This window comes from Eretmochelys imbricata, chromosome 25 (assembly GCF_965152235.1).
Source record: "Eretmochelys imbricata isolate rEreImb1 chromosome 25, rEreImb1.hap1, whole genome shotgun sequence".
Taxonomy (NCBI): domain Eukaryota; kingdom Metazoa; phylum Chordata; order Testudines; family Cheloniidae; genus Eretmochelys; species Eretmochelys imbricata.
Window position 1 is genome coordinate 10,222,614 of NC_135596.1, and position 15,497 is coordinate 10,238,110.

Sequence of the window (15,497 nt, forward strand, 5' to 3'; positions counted from 1 at the left end):
GGATGACCAGACACCCTTCCACAATGATCTCTGTTATTTATCAATGCTGGAGTTACTGGACGCCTCCCCATTGCTGGAGGCACCATAAATTAACAATGCAACACAGGAACAGACCCCAAACCAAAAGCCAGCTGCCAAGCAAGAGTCCAGTGGGGAACCACCCCTTTACAATAAAACACACACACCCCAGAACAACAAAACAATGCATGTCATTGAACCTAGGACATTTCTTCAACGAAAACGTGAGTCACTCAAATTTCAGGAGGAGAATTTACACACACAAGACTCAGGAAATTCAGGCACAAAGCAAACGGCTCCACCTTAACTGCCAAATGCCACGGCCAACATGGCCAAACAGCCACCGTTGCATCCTTTGAAGCAGCCAGATACATCCTAGCCTTGCTTAGCAAATAGCTGCGAATGCATAACACCCCTTCTGCAAGCCATAATCCACCAGCGCACCATCCGCAAGTCCGACTGCGAGATAGATCGTAGAAAGGAAACATCCCAGCACTCCAGGACTGGGTGGCACAGGTCTCTCAGGGCTGGGGTAATTCCAGCAGGAAGCCTGATATTAGGGATCCAAATTGCCCCAAGGCTGCATTCTGGATGGCTGGATCTCTCCGGTACCAGCAGAGATCTGGGATGAAGGCCAGGTCTATACCTAACCCCTAGGTTAACCTAGCTATATAGCTGAGGAGTGTGAAAAAACTGACCACCTTCTGACAACAAAAATTACTACATGAGCTCAGGAGTGGGGTGGCTGAGCCTGCCTGAGTCCCGCCACCCTAGGTGGGAGGGCCAAAACCAAAGGGCTTCAGCCCCAGGCGAGGGGCCTGTAATCAGAGCCCCGCCATCCATGGCTGAAGCCCTCGGGCTTTGGCTTTGGCCCTGGGCAGTGGGGCTCAGGCTTCGACCCAGGGCCCTAGCAAGTCTAATTCCAGCCCTGGGCAGTGGGGCTCAGGTTACAGGCCCCTCGCCTGGGGCTGAAGCCCTTTGGTTAACGGTGACACCATTAAAATGGGGTCCCGACCCACAGTTTGAGAACCGCTGAGTTAAGTCAATCTGAGCCTGGTTGTAGACACTGCTAGGTCCACAGAAGCTTCTGTCAACCTAGCTACCACCTCTCGGATGGAAAAACCCTTTCCGATGCTGTACCAAAAGCCCCTTCCGACGCACCATAGCTGTGGCATATTTAGTGTAGACATAACAGCAACACGCTCAGAATGACTCAGTCTCTAATGAACTCCTCTATCATCTGGGATTCGAGACGCAAACCACCCATCCTGATTGGCTGATTAAACTGCTGATCAAGACATCCATCATCTTCTCTCACCCCCACCTCCCAGTACGGTGCTCCCATAGGGATCGGGAAGACAGCAGCTTACTGATAACTTTCTCATTACAAATGAGCAGGCAAAACCAAGACAGATATCAGCGACCACACCAGACGGTGTGCCTGCAACCTGCTCCCACGATCTGTAGCTAATGCAGGATCCCCTCCAATGTCGCAATTCCCCGCATTAATAACTTGAGATAGGCCCATGTTAAAACCCCCATCGAAACCAACCTGGATTCCAGGCCAGTGCAGATCGGGACTCTACAGCTCCAGCCCCCCTCCCTTAGCTAGCCTGAGACAAGAAGCGGCAAGGGAAAGAAAAAGGCATGGTTGCTTTCCCGCTGCTGCCCAAAAAACCTGTACTGAAAACAAGCCCTGCTCCAGTACGGCTTTCCCAATCCTGGAAAGCGCATCCACTCCTCCCCCATCACCCTCAACAGAACAAGAGAATTCTGCCTCCATCTGCCCACCAACACACATGGTCCCTGCCATCACCAGAAAGCTGTCACAGCAGCATATCAATGCCGTCCCCGCTCCCCAGCCTTATCCTTACGCTCAGATTCTCCCGTGGGCTGGCGTTAAGAGCTGCAAAGGGTCCTTTAACTCTCCCGCTCCAGCATGGATCCTACTAACCCAATACTTCCCTTTCATAGGGAGATTCCATCCAAATAGAAAGGGAAGGAATAAAGCTTCACCTTTAAACAACCAACCCCCCACCTGACTCTGAGAAGCTCCATTCCCCTCCCTCAGCCCTTGACAGCATATCGAAGTCCAGGATTCAGATGCTCCATCTGACATCACACCCTGACCCCTCTCCCGTCAAGGTATCAAACTGGGGCCACTTTGGCAGCATGAGCTTTGCAGAATACCTCCACCATTCCGAACGGCCTCGGAAACACCCCACGGACCACCGACTCCCAGCGTACAACTGAAAGGAAGAGCCACAGGCGAGAGAAGCGAACAGCCATGGAAAGAGACCCGACGGAAATGGGTGGACATGCCAACCAGCCAGATCGTTACAAGTGGCCTTTTGCAAGTAAATAACATTAGTTCCATTGTTTATCGCCTTCTCTGTGCTGAGTAAAAGCAACATCATAAACACTGCGGCAGTGTTAATGAGGCAAAAGACAGAACTGTAAAGAGTTTCATGGCAACCACCACATGGCTCCCATCTGGAAAGGAGGAGGAGATGGGAGCCACTAAGGGGGAAATAATGGTATTGTCTGGAATCCCAAAGCAATCAAGGGTCCCAATGAAATTTCAAATGCTCACTATGTCAAAGGAGCTCTTGGCCTGCACCTAAATCCTAGGTGCACTTAGGGCCAGATTCAAAACCTACCGACATTATTTGGAATCTTTCCACTGACCTCAATGGACTTTTGGATCAAGCCTGAACCAGCCAGCACATCCAACTAGACTCAAATGGGTTCCCATCTCCATTTACAGCCATATGCTACCAGAAGTGGAAGTGTTACCGATGCACTAGCCCATACTGGTTTCAGAGTAGCAGCCATGTTAGTCTGTATCCGTGTTAGTCTGTTAGCTGTAGCTCACGAAAGCTCATGCTCAAATAAATTTATTAGTCTCTAAGGTGCCACAAGTCCTTCTTTTGTTTTTACCCCACACTGCTAAATTCCACCTCTAGCTTCACTCAACCAGTGGCATCCCACGGCCTGTCTACGTAATAAAGTCAGCATGTGTGCAACTGCACCTTGAGAATGGTGCAAACCCCTAGTGTAAACGCACTGGGATGGCGCAAAGCAGGGCTTGCCCCGTTCTGATTTACACCAGTACTGCACCTTGAGAATGGTGCAACTAGCTAATTACACAGGGCTGAAAAGTCAAATGGGGCAAATGTATTATGTTGGACAACAACTGTGAAGATCTGTGTTATCCCCAAAGTGCCCTGGCCTGGTCTGAGACAGTTACTAGTTAACGATGACCAGCTATTACATGTTATTAGGACAGAAATATGCATAAAAACAGCCCTGTTTTACAAGGGCAATTCCCTGCAGTTTAAACACCTACCACGGCAAATAAATTTATTAGCCAGAGTGAACACCAGGTGATCTTGACCTCTCCTCCCAGATGAGATCCTGCCAACCATCATGCAATATTTAGCAGAGACTGCATAAAGTAAAAGGATGCTCTCTGGCCCTTTCCTCCTCCAGCTCATTGGAGGGACATTTTCCTTTGGGGTTTTTGGCTGCCATCTGGATTATTATTATTTCCCCATTTGGAGAGGTGGGGGTGGGGGAAGCATCCAAGAGAGAAGACGCTAGAGCACATAGCAAGGTTAATCCCCAGAGAGTTCCAATTAGTGCTGGCAGATCTGTCCTCTGACCCAGCGTCAGCTGATCCTCGACCTCCCTGTCCCAGGGATGGGCCAGCTGATTAACACTCGGCAGAAGGATGGAGACCCACAGTGCACTGCTTGGCTTCTCCAGAGTCTGACTATCCAGGGAGCCCTCTCAGCAACAGGGAGAAAAAATGGGGCTAAAGGGGAATCAGATCAAGCAAGTTGGGAGAGTGCCCTGTCTAGACCTCTTCTGTACCAGCACCACACACTCCACGGCCCACCAGAACTCACCGCCCCACCAAAGGCTGGAGAGGGCAGGTCGGGCACCCAGAATATTCTACCTCACTGGGCTCCCTCAGCTGGGACCAGGCCCAAAACCTTCACTGGCCCAACTGGTCAACCTTCAGAACTAACCCAACTCAGCGTGTACTCAGACCTGAGCTATGTAGGGAAGGCTAGGCTAAGCTATTCCTCTGAGGCCAATGAGCCTTCGTGGAAATCGATGAGGGCTGAATCACAAGGAGACATCAAGTCTGCCTGACAAATCAATCCGACTCATCCCTCCTTCCTCCATAGCTGTAGAATCTGTGCAAGGCTGGGTTGGTAGTGGAGGAGAGAGAGGGGGAACCTTTTGGGGACAGATAGCAAGCCAGGCGTCCCTTAAACAGAGAAAGGAGCAGGACTGAATAGGAATTGGCCTTTTCCACATAGCCTCCTCCCTCCCGCCTTCGAAACATCCTGAGGAAGGGAGTTATGTTCTGTAAACTGGAAGGTGGTGATGAAGTAGTATTATATTATATATTTAAGCTTGGCAGAATTCCATTTTAAAAAAAAATTGACGGCCAATATCAATGTTAATTTCTATGCATTTTTTTTATTTTTATTGATTTAAACGTTCACAGTTGCGGAAAATTAATGTGCGTGGTGCTCAAACAATTACCCGATGACAGCAGATGCTCAGATTCCAAAAAAGTTAGCACTTTATAACCGTTAAAGTGCAAACTGTCAACATCACCTGCCAAAATGGACAAATGCCTCAATCAACAAATCATACCTGTTTTTACTAGTCAGTCGCTTGCCCATTTGTAACAAGCCCAATTCAAAATCTGAATCACCATATTTGGACTTTAACAAGTTCTCAAGCAGCATTTTTCTAACTCTGCCTGTCTGTACATTTTGATTATTATCAATGGGAATATTTGTTTGTGAGTCTGAGTACGGTGAAATCAACATTTGCCAATAAAAATCTAACCCTTCCAAACCTAGTTATACTCGGGCTGAGATTTTTCCGGAGAAACCTCAGGGAGCTGGAGTCCAGCTATTCATTTTCAGTGGGATTTGGGTGGTTAACCCCTGCGGCCCCTTCGGGAATCCCATCCTACAAATTCAAGCGTTTCCTGCAAAGCAAAAGGGAGGAAACAAGAGGTCTCAGCTTGGTGGAAAGCCAGTAGTGGTGGCTTTAGAACTGGTGTAATAAAATGTCCGCTCTACACAGCTTGTTGTGGTCGTGTTGGTCCCAGGATATGGGAGAGACAAGGTGGGTGAGACCTGAAGAAGAGCTCTGTGTAATGCAAAAGCTTGTCTCTCACCACAGAAGTTGGTCCAATACAAGGTATTACCTCATCCATCTGTCTGTTCTACACAGCAATAGGCCCACATGCCATGAGTGAAAGCACCAAGAAAGAGGGAATGGACCAACCTGGTTGACTGCAGCTGGGGACTGTGGAGGACAGCTAGGAAGGCTGGCACCAAAGCAGCTGAGAAGGTTACAAATACCATTAACCAAGAGCTAGGGACCGGGGAAGGCACAAGAGGGGCAGCCAGCCAGGAAAAGGCAAATGAAGTCACCCAACCCCCCCCCAGAAAGGGAGAGCCACAAAATTCCAACGCAGAAAGCAGCATCAGGATGCAGCAGGGTTCATGAGCCCACAAGGCTGTCACGGTCCACGGAGGAGCCCCACAAGTGACTGCTTTCCAGCGGTACTCGAAGCACCGCCCCACTTGTCTCTTCCGCGGCACGAGCTACAAACCAACACAGGCCATAGCTGCAGGGCATGCCAGTCCTAAGGCACGGCAGCTTTGCAGCAGAATTGGACACAGCCCCCTCTAGCCTCAAAATTCAGCGGCTCCTTTCAAAATGCCAAGTGAGGCTGAGTCCCCAATTTATGGAGGGAGGAGGGTGTTAAATGTCCAAATGCAGAACACGGACAACAGGCGGATGGAAGGCGCTGCCTCTGCTGGTCTGGCGGAACCTGAATGCGTTAACCTTTGGGCCTTGGCGCAAGGCTCACCTGTTGGTTCAGGCTGTTAACAACGTAAGAACAGCCAGACTGGGTCAGACCAAAGGTCCATCTAGCCCAGTGTCCCGTCTTCCGACAGTGGCCAATGCCAGATGCTTCAGAGGGAATGAACACAACAGATCATCATCAAGAGATCCATCCCATCGCCCATTCCCAGCTCCTGGCAAACAGAGGCTAGGGACACCATTCCTGCCCATCCTGGCTAACAGCTATTGATGGACCTATCCTCCATGAATTTATCTAGTTCTTTTTTGAACCCTGTTGTAGTCTTAAGCTTTCATAACATCCTCTGGCGAGGAGTTCTACAGGTTGACTGTGCGTGTTGTGAAAAAATACTTCCTTTTGTTTGCTTTAACCGGTTGCCTATTAACTTCGTTTGGTGACCCCTAGTTCTTTTGTTATGAGGAGTAAATAATACTTTCTTATTTAACTTTCTCCACACCAGGAGGACGGGGGCGGATTTGCATCCAGTAGCCCAAGCAGGGAATCTGGTTTGCTCAGCAGTAACTGAATCAGATACAGCGCGATGGGCACGTGGCTGCACACTGACCAGTAAATACACTGGCAACTGGAAATTCTAGGCCAGCTATTGGGCGCAGCCTTGTGGCTAAAATGGAGCGTGGGACATTGGCAGAGCGAGAATCAATTAGAAAAAAAAATATCAGGACGTTATTCTTGCTTTCATACTAGTTTAACAGCATCTCCTCCTCCCCCCGACAAATTTAGTGGTAAGGAGCAGCATGGCCCAGTAGTTAAAACACCGACCTAGCTGTCCAGGCTCCCAAGTTCTAATCCCAACTCCACCACTCACTCCCCATTTGACCTCGAGCAAGTCACTTTGCTTCAGTTTTCCCAGCTGCAGAATGGAGGCAATGAAAAAGTTCTACTGAACTGAGATACTGAGAGGCTCAATTTGTTAAGGTTTGTAAAGTGATCTGAGAGCCTTGGAAGGAGCCGTGATAGGCATATTATTATTCCTATTTATTAAAAACCTGGCAGTCTAGGAACTCCGTGTCAAACAGAGTTGCTTCCCTGCTTTTATAATGATTCAACAATCCCCAAGGTAGCTTCATTGTTAACATTCTTGTTATTTATTTTAAAAGCTGCACTTCTTCAGTCCCGTCCATTGGAGGATTCCAAAGCGCTTCACAGAAAGGACAATGTAAGCTCCTGTGAAGAAAGTATTATCCCCTTTTTTACAGATGGCAGAACACAGACAAGGAGAGTTTAAGTAACTTGCTTTGAGTAGCATGGGCAATCTTGGGCTTAAGCCAGGAACAGAGCCCAGATCTCCTGACTCCCTGTCCTGTGCTTTCCATACCAGACAATGCCTGCCCTCCTAAAAGGTCCTGTGATTATTAACAGCAGAAGGAAAATATTTTCTCAGTGGGCTGCCAAACAGCAAGTGTCCTAGCCGCTGCCAGGGGCTGGAGGCTCAGAAAGACAGCTTACTACAATACAGAATAAAAAATGCCACTTACCTTCCTGTGAGAGCAAGGTGGGTGCCAAGTCCTGACCCCCGTCTCAGACCATACCACACAAGGGATTCACATCAGAGAAGCCAACCACGGAAGGGAAGATGATGCAACATCATTACATGGGAGTGGGGAGTAATGATGTCTTGTGCACAATCCTCCTAGTAAGCCCCCGGCTAAAGAATGAAGCCATGTCCAGGCTGAGAGAATGTAACCTACTGGGTAGTGTACATTGTGCATTCTCCTCCTACATCCGCTCCAGCGAAACTGTAAGTCTATTGCGAGCCTGACTATCTCTCTAGATATCTGTGATACTTATCTGCCTCTCTCTCCCCTCCATAATGACAGGTTTCAGAGTAGAAACTGTGTTAGTCTGTATCCGCAAAAAGAAAAGGAGGACTTGTGGCACCTAGTCCTCCTTCTCTCTCCCCTCCATTACTGTAGTATCTGAGCACCTCGCAATCTTCAACACCCAAGACCTCTATGAGCTAGGGCAGTTCTATTATCCCCATTTTACTGGTGAACAACTGAGGCCAGGTAATTTTCCCCAAAATCACAGAGGAAGTTTGTGCTGGAGCACAGAACTGAACCTGAGGCCTTGTCCACCAATGCAATGACAGTCGACATACAGCCGCTGTAGTAATTACTGCGGGTTTTCATGTCCTCGCTGCCCTCCTTCTGCCAGTGGTGTGCATCCTCCCCAGGAGCACTTGCAATGGCTGGCTTACAGCCCGGGCTGTCAGCACCAGGCAGCGGGGTGTCCAGCTCGGAGCTCGGTGCAGAGCTGACAGGCGATGTAAGTAACATGGTGACTACACAGACACTGCGTCGCCTTAACGACATCGACCTGAGTGCTACTTCTCTCGTGGAGGTGGCGTTATTAGGTCGGTGTAGTGGACTTACATCGCCGGAAGCAACGCGGTAGTATAGACACACACAGAGTTCGGTCAACCTAATTCTACAGTGTAGACCTGGCCTGAGTCTCTCGCGTCTCAGACTAACACCATAGCCACTGGACTGTGCCTCCCCTTTTAGCTCAACTTGCAGCAGCTCACGGTTTGAGCTCTGAAGGTCCCTGGTTCAATCCCCAGCGTGCCACCCAAGATGGTGGCATCGTAACAACATGGTAGATTCCTCCAAGGGCAGATGCACAAAAAGCCAGCTCTGACTCAGAGCTCATCTAATCAATTGCCTGCAGGCACTGCCCGTCCTTGTCTAAAAGGATGGACAGGCAGATGCAGCGGGGAAAAACTAAAACTAAACCGACTAAAGGGAAATTGTGCTGTACACGGAGAGGCTACCCTGAGAAATAAGGCGACGCCAAGGGCTTAGAAGGAATCAAGGAGGCTGCATTTGTCGTTAAATACCAGCCCAAGATGGGGAAAAGTTTTGTTGGGTTTACTAAACAAAAGGAAACCCCAGAGGAAACAAAAACCCAACGATTTAAAAATAAAAATTTAGGCTCCACCAAGGTTATTGATCAAGGCAGAGGCTCCAGTGTGCAGCCTGTTAAAGTTTTGCAACATGAAACTTTAAAAAGAAAAAACAAAACAACAAAAAAGGAAGAGCAATGCATCTTTCCCCTCAAATGTTAACAAGAGCGCAACATCATCTCTGTATTGTCTCCCTGTTTTATCACCACGGTACAGCTCTGAACAGATTCCACCCCAGGGCAGACACAAAACCACGGGGCCACGGTTTCTAATTATCCCCTCTATTCTCAGGGAAATGGTTTATTTATTAGCTCTTTGAGCTTCTCTTTCATTCATTTTCAATCTGACTCCCAGCAGCGAGGGGCTCTCAACAAGGGGAAATTTATTAGGTGCTGTAGACTCTCTTCATCTTCCCAACTCTCCTCTTCCTCCCACACCCTACCATTCAGAATTATGGGTCGTCTTCATCACCGTTAATTCAATAACTTGCTGTATAATTACTCCGTAATAACACTATTATCTTAACATTTACTCAACAGCTGTGATCCCGTTACAGCACCAGGGGGGATTCTCCAGGGGAAAGGAACCAGGAGACCCATCTGCCTGCCAGAGAAAGAATCCCATTAGACCAAAACTAAACCCCACCCAGAGAATAATATGATAAAGAGATGGGGGGTGGGGGTGGGGAGTACCATTCTTGCAGCTTAGGCAGAGGGTACAGACCCTCGGCAGAAAGCCAAAAGTCTAACCCACTTTATTCCCCCTTCATACGGATTTGAAAGGTTTTGCTACACCGATAAGAGAAAGTGGAGGGTTTCTGTGCATACAGGAGACAGAAAACTGAGGATGCCATTTGAATAAGCAAAGCTTAATCTCATCAAACAAATTGTGCAAAAATCCTGCAGCGTAATTAGGAAAACAATGAGGGTTAGAAAAAAACGCTAAGAGACCACGGAAACACATACTCTTGATCCTTGTCTTTTGCTATAAGAAATCAGATAGTTTCCCCCAAATTCCAATTCAGCCTATTAAAAAATATATAAGCCAGATACAGTTTTTCATAATTGACACCATTCACTAGGAATATTTTTTTTTTAAATCCAGAAACCATTAGAACTCCTCTTAGACTGAACTCTAGTGTAAGAAAATGTCACAGCAAAGCATCTGGCAATTAAGCAAGGAATTATTTTAGACCCATTGACTAAAAATGGAATAACTTGTGCACCAAATGAGGCTGGGAACATACTATCAAGTATCAAATGTTTAAACTCTAACCTTGACTAGTGAGGCAAAAATTCTATCCACAAGCCTTAGCTAATGCTTATGAAGCGCTCTGGGGTTGGCAGCTTTCATTTCACGGCTGCTGTGATTTTATTGTGATATTTATACAAACATGCATACTGCATATTTAAGCACAAATGCTCCTGGGTTCTCAATAGAAGCAGCAAGTTACTAAGCAACTTCCAAAACCTGCAAGATTCTAAAGTCTACAAGGTGAGGTCAGGTTCACGCAGCTATCAGAACCCGAAATCACAGACACCACTGAATGAGAATACCAGCATTAAAGAATGTTTCACGCTATAATGTATCTGTTTCATACACATGCTATAGCAAAAAGGGTAAACCCACTCTACTGTGGTTGATCACCCATTGTGTAATACAGGGCCATAATTCCATCAAACCATCAAAGTAATCTGGCAATTATATTAATCATGAGAAGGGAGCTAGAAAGGTTTGCCGTTAGAACCTCAAAATGGAATTTCCTCGTATTATATTGCTGCATATTGCTTTTGTTTTTAATATAAAGTCAGATTATTTCTGCTTCAAATTTGCTTACATGCCACGGTCATATACCAAATCACTGGTTAGCGCCGATGACAGATCACATGAAAATTAATAAGACATTTTATGCTGTCTCCTGCTCCACAGGAAATTTCAGAAGCAAACAGAGTGAATGCACGCAGCATGATGAAATTCACATCCTGAACCACGGACCAAATCCCTTATAATAGCTGAACCTCAATAATCTGTACACTTCATAATCTGCACAAAAGATACGCCCTTCCCCTTGTCAGCCAAGATATGATCGTGTATGTCACAGTGAGGACTCAGTTCAACTAAGCTTTCATTTTTTAAGAACATACGCTATTTACACACACACACTATATATGCATGCACATACAAAAAGTACATTAACCCTGAAACAGCATCATAATAAATTAAAGCCTAAAATAAATGAATAAAGCATATTTTGTGACGCGTTATTGTGGCTGTGTTATTGAGTTTCTGCACCTATTTATTTTGACTGTATACAAGAGATAGACACACAGTCTAGGCACCCCTGACAAACTGCTACACTTGGATGTTTAAATTAAGGCAACCTAGCACAAATTCCCTTGCTCTCTAATTTACAATCCCCATCACTCCCCCGCCCATTTTCAAATGCTGTGGGGAGACTATGTTGAGACCTTGCAACATTCCCTGAAGCTCATCAGATCCAGGCTGTTTCAGTCCAAGACCAGAGCAAACCCCAAAGCTGGGGGGCCCTCACGCAATTTGAGCATTGAGGGAAAATGGTGGCCGCACAGAAGTCCAGGGCAAAACCCCCATTGACTTCAACAGAGCCAGGATCTCACCCTAAGGCTGCACTGCAGCTGGAGATGTTATTGCCAGCTCGGGTAGGCATACCCACACTAGCTCTGTTCAAGCTAGCATGCTAAAATCAGCAATGCAGCCATGAGACAGACTAGCCAACACAAGCACGCACCTAGGGTTTCAGATGGGATTGTATTTGTACCCCAGGTCAGTATAGCGCTTAAGCAAGTTACTAGCCCCCGCTGAAGTCAATGAGATTACTCACATGCTTAAATCTAGAGACACGTGCAAGTACCTCGCCGAATACGTTCTCAAAAATTCAGCCATTCACCACGTGCCTTCTAGCTTTTAAGTACACATTTGCGATGTTCAGCTGCGTATTAAAAATACACCCAAGATAAATTGAAGATACCAGTGTGGTGTGTTTGGTGTGTAGTGAAAATAACCTGACGCCATAGTGCAGACGCTTGGGTTCTGACCTTGCTGTTTGCTGGTACTGTAAACTATCACACACGAGAAAAAAAAAAAAGTTTGTTCAATGCTCCATAAACTTTAGTGCATTACAGAAATATATGGAACTGAGAATTTTATTCAGCCAGCTACAGAACGGTACTTCATAACAGGGAGAGACAGCAGTCAATCTCCCATTCATCTGCAGAAACGACAGCCATGTTTTAATTGCTATAGTCCTCATTAATCAAAAAACAGTGAAATTAGTCATAGAGGTGGATTTAAGAACTCTCGGGGGAAGATCACGTCCTCTTCTGCATAAATGGAGAGGTCCACACACTCCGAGGAGACTTTTGCTTTGTTTAGCTTGATTTTTTTCAAGCCTGTCTATGACCTCTACGTTTAAAAGACACTTGAATCTAGAATGTCAAGGCAGCACTATGGAGCTCTTCAAAACACAAACGAAAGATATACATATTTCAGAAGGCTGCTGCCATGAGAACCATACACATCTACAACAGAGGACTTTCAGAAAGCGGGAGGCAGCGGAATCCATGTTTTGTGCCCTGCAGTAGAATCGTATGGGCTGAGACTTTCAAAAGTAGTTTAGGAGGTAGAGACTAGGGCTGACCAGGAAACAAGAATTTCAGTTAGCAAAAAAGTGAAGTTGTGACATTTGTTTTCTTTCCACACCCGGGAGTCCGAGGTTCAAGTCCCTGCTCTGCCCGGAACTGGGCCATTGCCTGTTCTGGGGTGGGTTTCTCTCTCTCTCTCTCTACTTCCCTACCAGAAATTCCAGCCTCGACCTGAGAAACCTTCCAATAAGGTTTTCATTGGACCTGATGCTAATTCATTGAAATTGAAACATTTCATGGAAAAAGTAATTTCTCACACCCCCTCCCCCCATCACAAAATTCCCAACCAACTCTAGTTTAGACACATGGGTGCATTTGAAAATGTTGCCCTAGATGACTCAGAAGTCCAACATTCAATGACATCAAGGGTAAACTTTTCAAAAAGTACCTAAAATGGCTCAGATCTTCAAAGGTGCTTAGGCACCTAACTCCCGCTGAAGTCTGCACCAATTGCAAGTTACTATGATGCTGGAGTCAAGGGGGCGCAGGGAGGGAATTGTGTCTCAGGGAGGCCTATGCTGCAATTGAAAACCCCTGCACCAGCTGACTCGGGCTCACGGGACTCGGGCTAAGGGGCTGTTTGACTGCGGCGTAGACATTCGGGCTCAGGCTGGAGGCCGGGATCTAGGACCCTGCAAGGGGAGAGGATCCAAGAGCTTGCAGCCTGAGCATCTACACCCCAAATAAACAGCCCCTAGGCCGAGACCCGCGAGCCCGAATCAGCTGACAAGGGCTAGCCATGGGTTTTAACTGCAGCGTAGACATGCCCTCAAGGTGGATTTTATTTAAATCAAATTGATTTAAACCATGATTTAAATCACTAGTCAGGAAGACTAATCATGGATTTCTACATAAAAGTGCATTCTTGTTGGTTGTTATAACCTTAATACATATTCTTCACAACTCAGAGATGTGGGTTTCATTTTTAGAAGGTACACACTATTATAGATTTTTAAACAGTGATTTTGAAAACTTTTCAGATTAGTTTTACAGCTATATCAGAAAATGAATGATTGTTTGGTTATTTCATTTACCAAAGGTAATTGAAGCAGATATTATGAAGTCATTGGGAGGTGAACTATCTCCAATTCAACAGGTTAATCATGAATATTTGGAGGATTTTCTTGCCATACTGTACTAGGAGGAGATCACCACCAGACAGACATTTAAATTGTTTTATTTAACTATTTCTCACCTCTATATATTATTTATTTAAAACATTTTTGCTGTTAACAAGCATGTTACCTCTGGAGACACAAAACCAGTTTGAGAACTGCAAAACTCAGCATCTCTGACGATTATCTTCTAGCCTGAGCACTGAATACCATTGGGTAGATAGAAAGGGGGAAGGATAGCTCAGTGATTTGAGCATTGGCCTGCTAAACCCAGGGTTGTGAGTTCAATCCTTGAGGGGGCCATTTGGGATCTGGGGCAAAAATTGGGGATTGGTCCTGCTTTGAGCAGTGGGTTGGACTAGATGACCTCCTGAGGTCCCTTCCAACCCTGATATTCTATGATTCTATGAAATAATGTATACAGAAGCCCCTGGAACCTAAAAAGATTGGGTCCCTAATCCATGAACTACTGCAACTCATTAACAAAACTTTTCTTAAACGTTACATACATGTATTGTCTCATACTATAGAATTAGAATTTATAATCCCTATTCCATGATGAGATATCTTTGAGCTATAATGTATCTTAATTAAAACTATCTTTAGACAGGTTTTTTCCTCAAAAATCCAATTTAAATTTAAAAAAAAAAACTGATGTTTAAAATTTTTTTAAATAATTGATTTTTATCCACCCTGCATGCCCTCAGAGTCAATAGCTCCTGGAGCTACTCCTTTAGGCAGTGGAGTTTACACACCATTTCCAGCTGTTCTCAAACTTCACTACACCGCAACCCCCTTCTGACAACAAAAATTACGACACGACCCCAGGAGTGGGGACCAAAGCTGGAGCCCGTCTGAGCTCCACCACCCCACACGGGGGGACCAAAGCTCAAGCCCACCAACCTGTACTGCGCGAGGTGTGGGGTGTGTGGCAAAGCCAAAACCCAAGGGCTTTAGCTCCAGGCAGGGGGCCTGAAGCCCTCGGGCTTTGGCTTCAGCCCCAAGTGGTGGGGCTGAAGCTTCGGCCCTGGGCCACAGCAAGTCTAACACCATCCCTGGCGACCCCATTAAAACGGGGTCCAGACCCCGAGTTTGAGAAGTTCCGATTTCTAGTCCATACGATCCATATCGGTGCATAGCTCAGGCACCTCTTATGAAATAAGCATTTCAATCCACACAAGCAGTTTGGCTCTATGGGTCTGTGCACGTTCAGGGATTAGCACGGGCACGCTCATCGAGCCACGCTCCTCTTTCTGTAAACAAAGAAATAGGCTAGTGGCAATGCAATACGAGCCCTCCCTCACGGAGAGCCTTGTACTACACCCATCGAACATACCAGGCCAGATCTGACAAATGGTCCATCAAGTCCAGAAGCCTTTCTCCACAAGGCAGAGGCTTCACAAAAAGGGGCAAGAAACCCTGTTGTATTGATCTGTCCATAGGAAAGTTTTTTTCTAACTCCAAAGAGCTAATGCTTATCAAGGGAGTTCTGGTTCTCAGGCACCTTGCACCATTCAGGCCCCAAGACACCAGCTCAAATCCATTCCATGGCAACAAGTCATTCCCATGAGATAGCTGTTTGGTGGCCTACATGTAATGAATTGATGCTTTCAGAGCCATTCCTAACGAGGTGGGAGGAAAGCTCAAGCCACCATTGGCAGTCGTAGCTGAGCTCAAAGGCTGATGGGCTTTGGAGACTGAACTCCCCTCCCAAACAATGGAGGACCCTCCAGTGTAGGGTTAAAGCATACGAATAATGCAGCACAGGGTACTCCATCCTGCTGTTACCACCAGGGTCTGGCCTCGTCTGATTCTGCTCAGTTTCCAGGACTGCACCTTTCCCACACACAAGATAA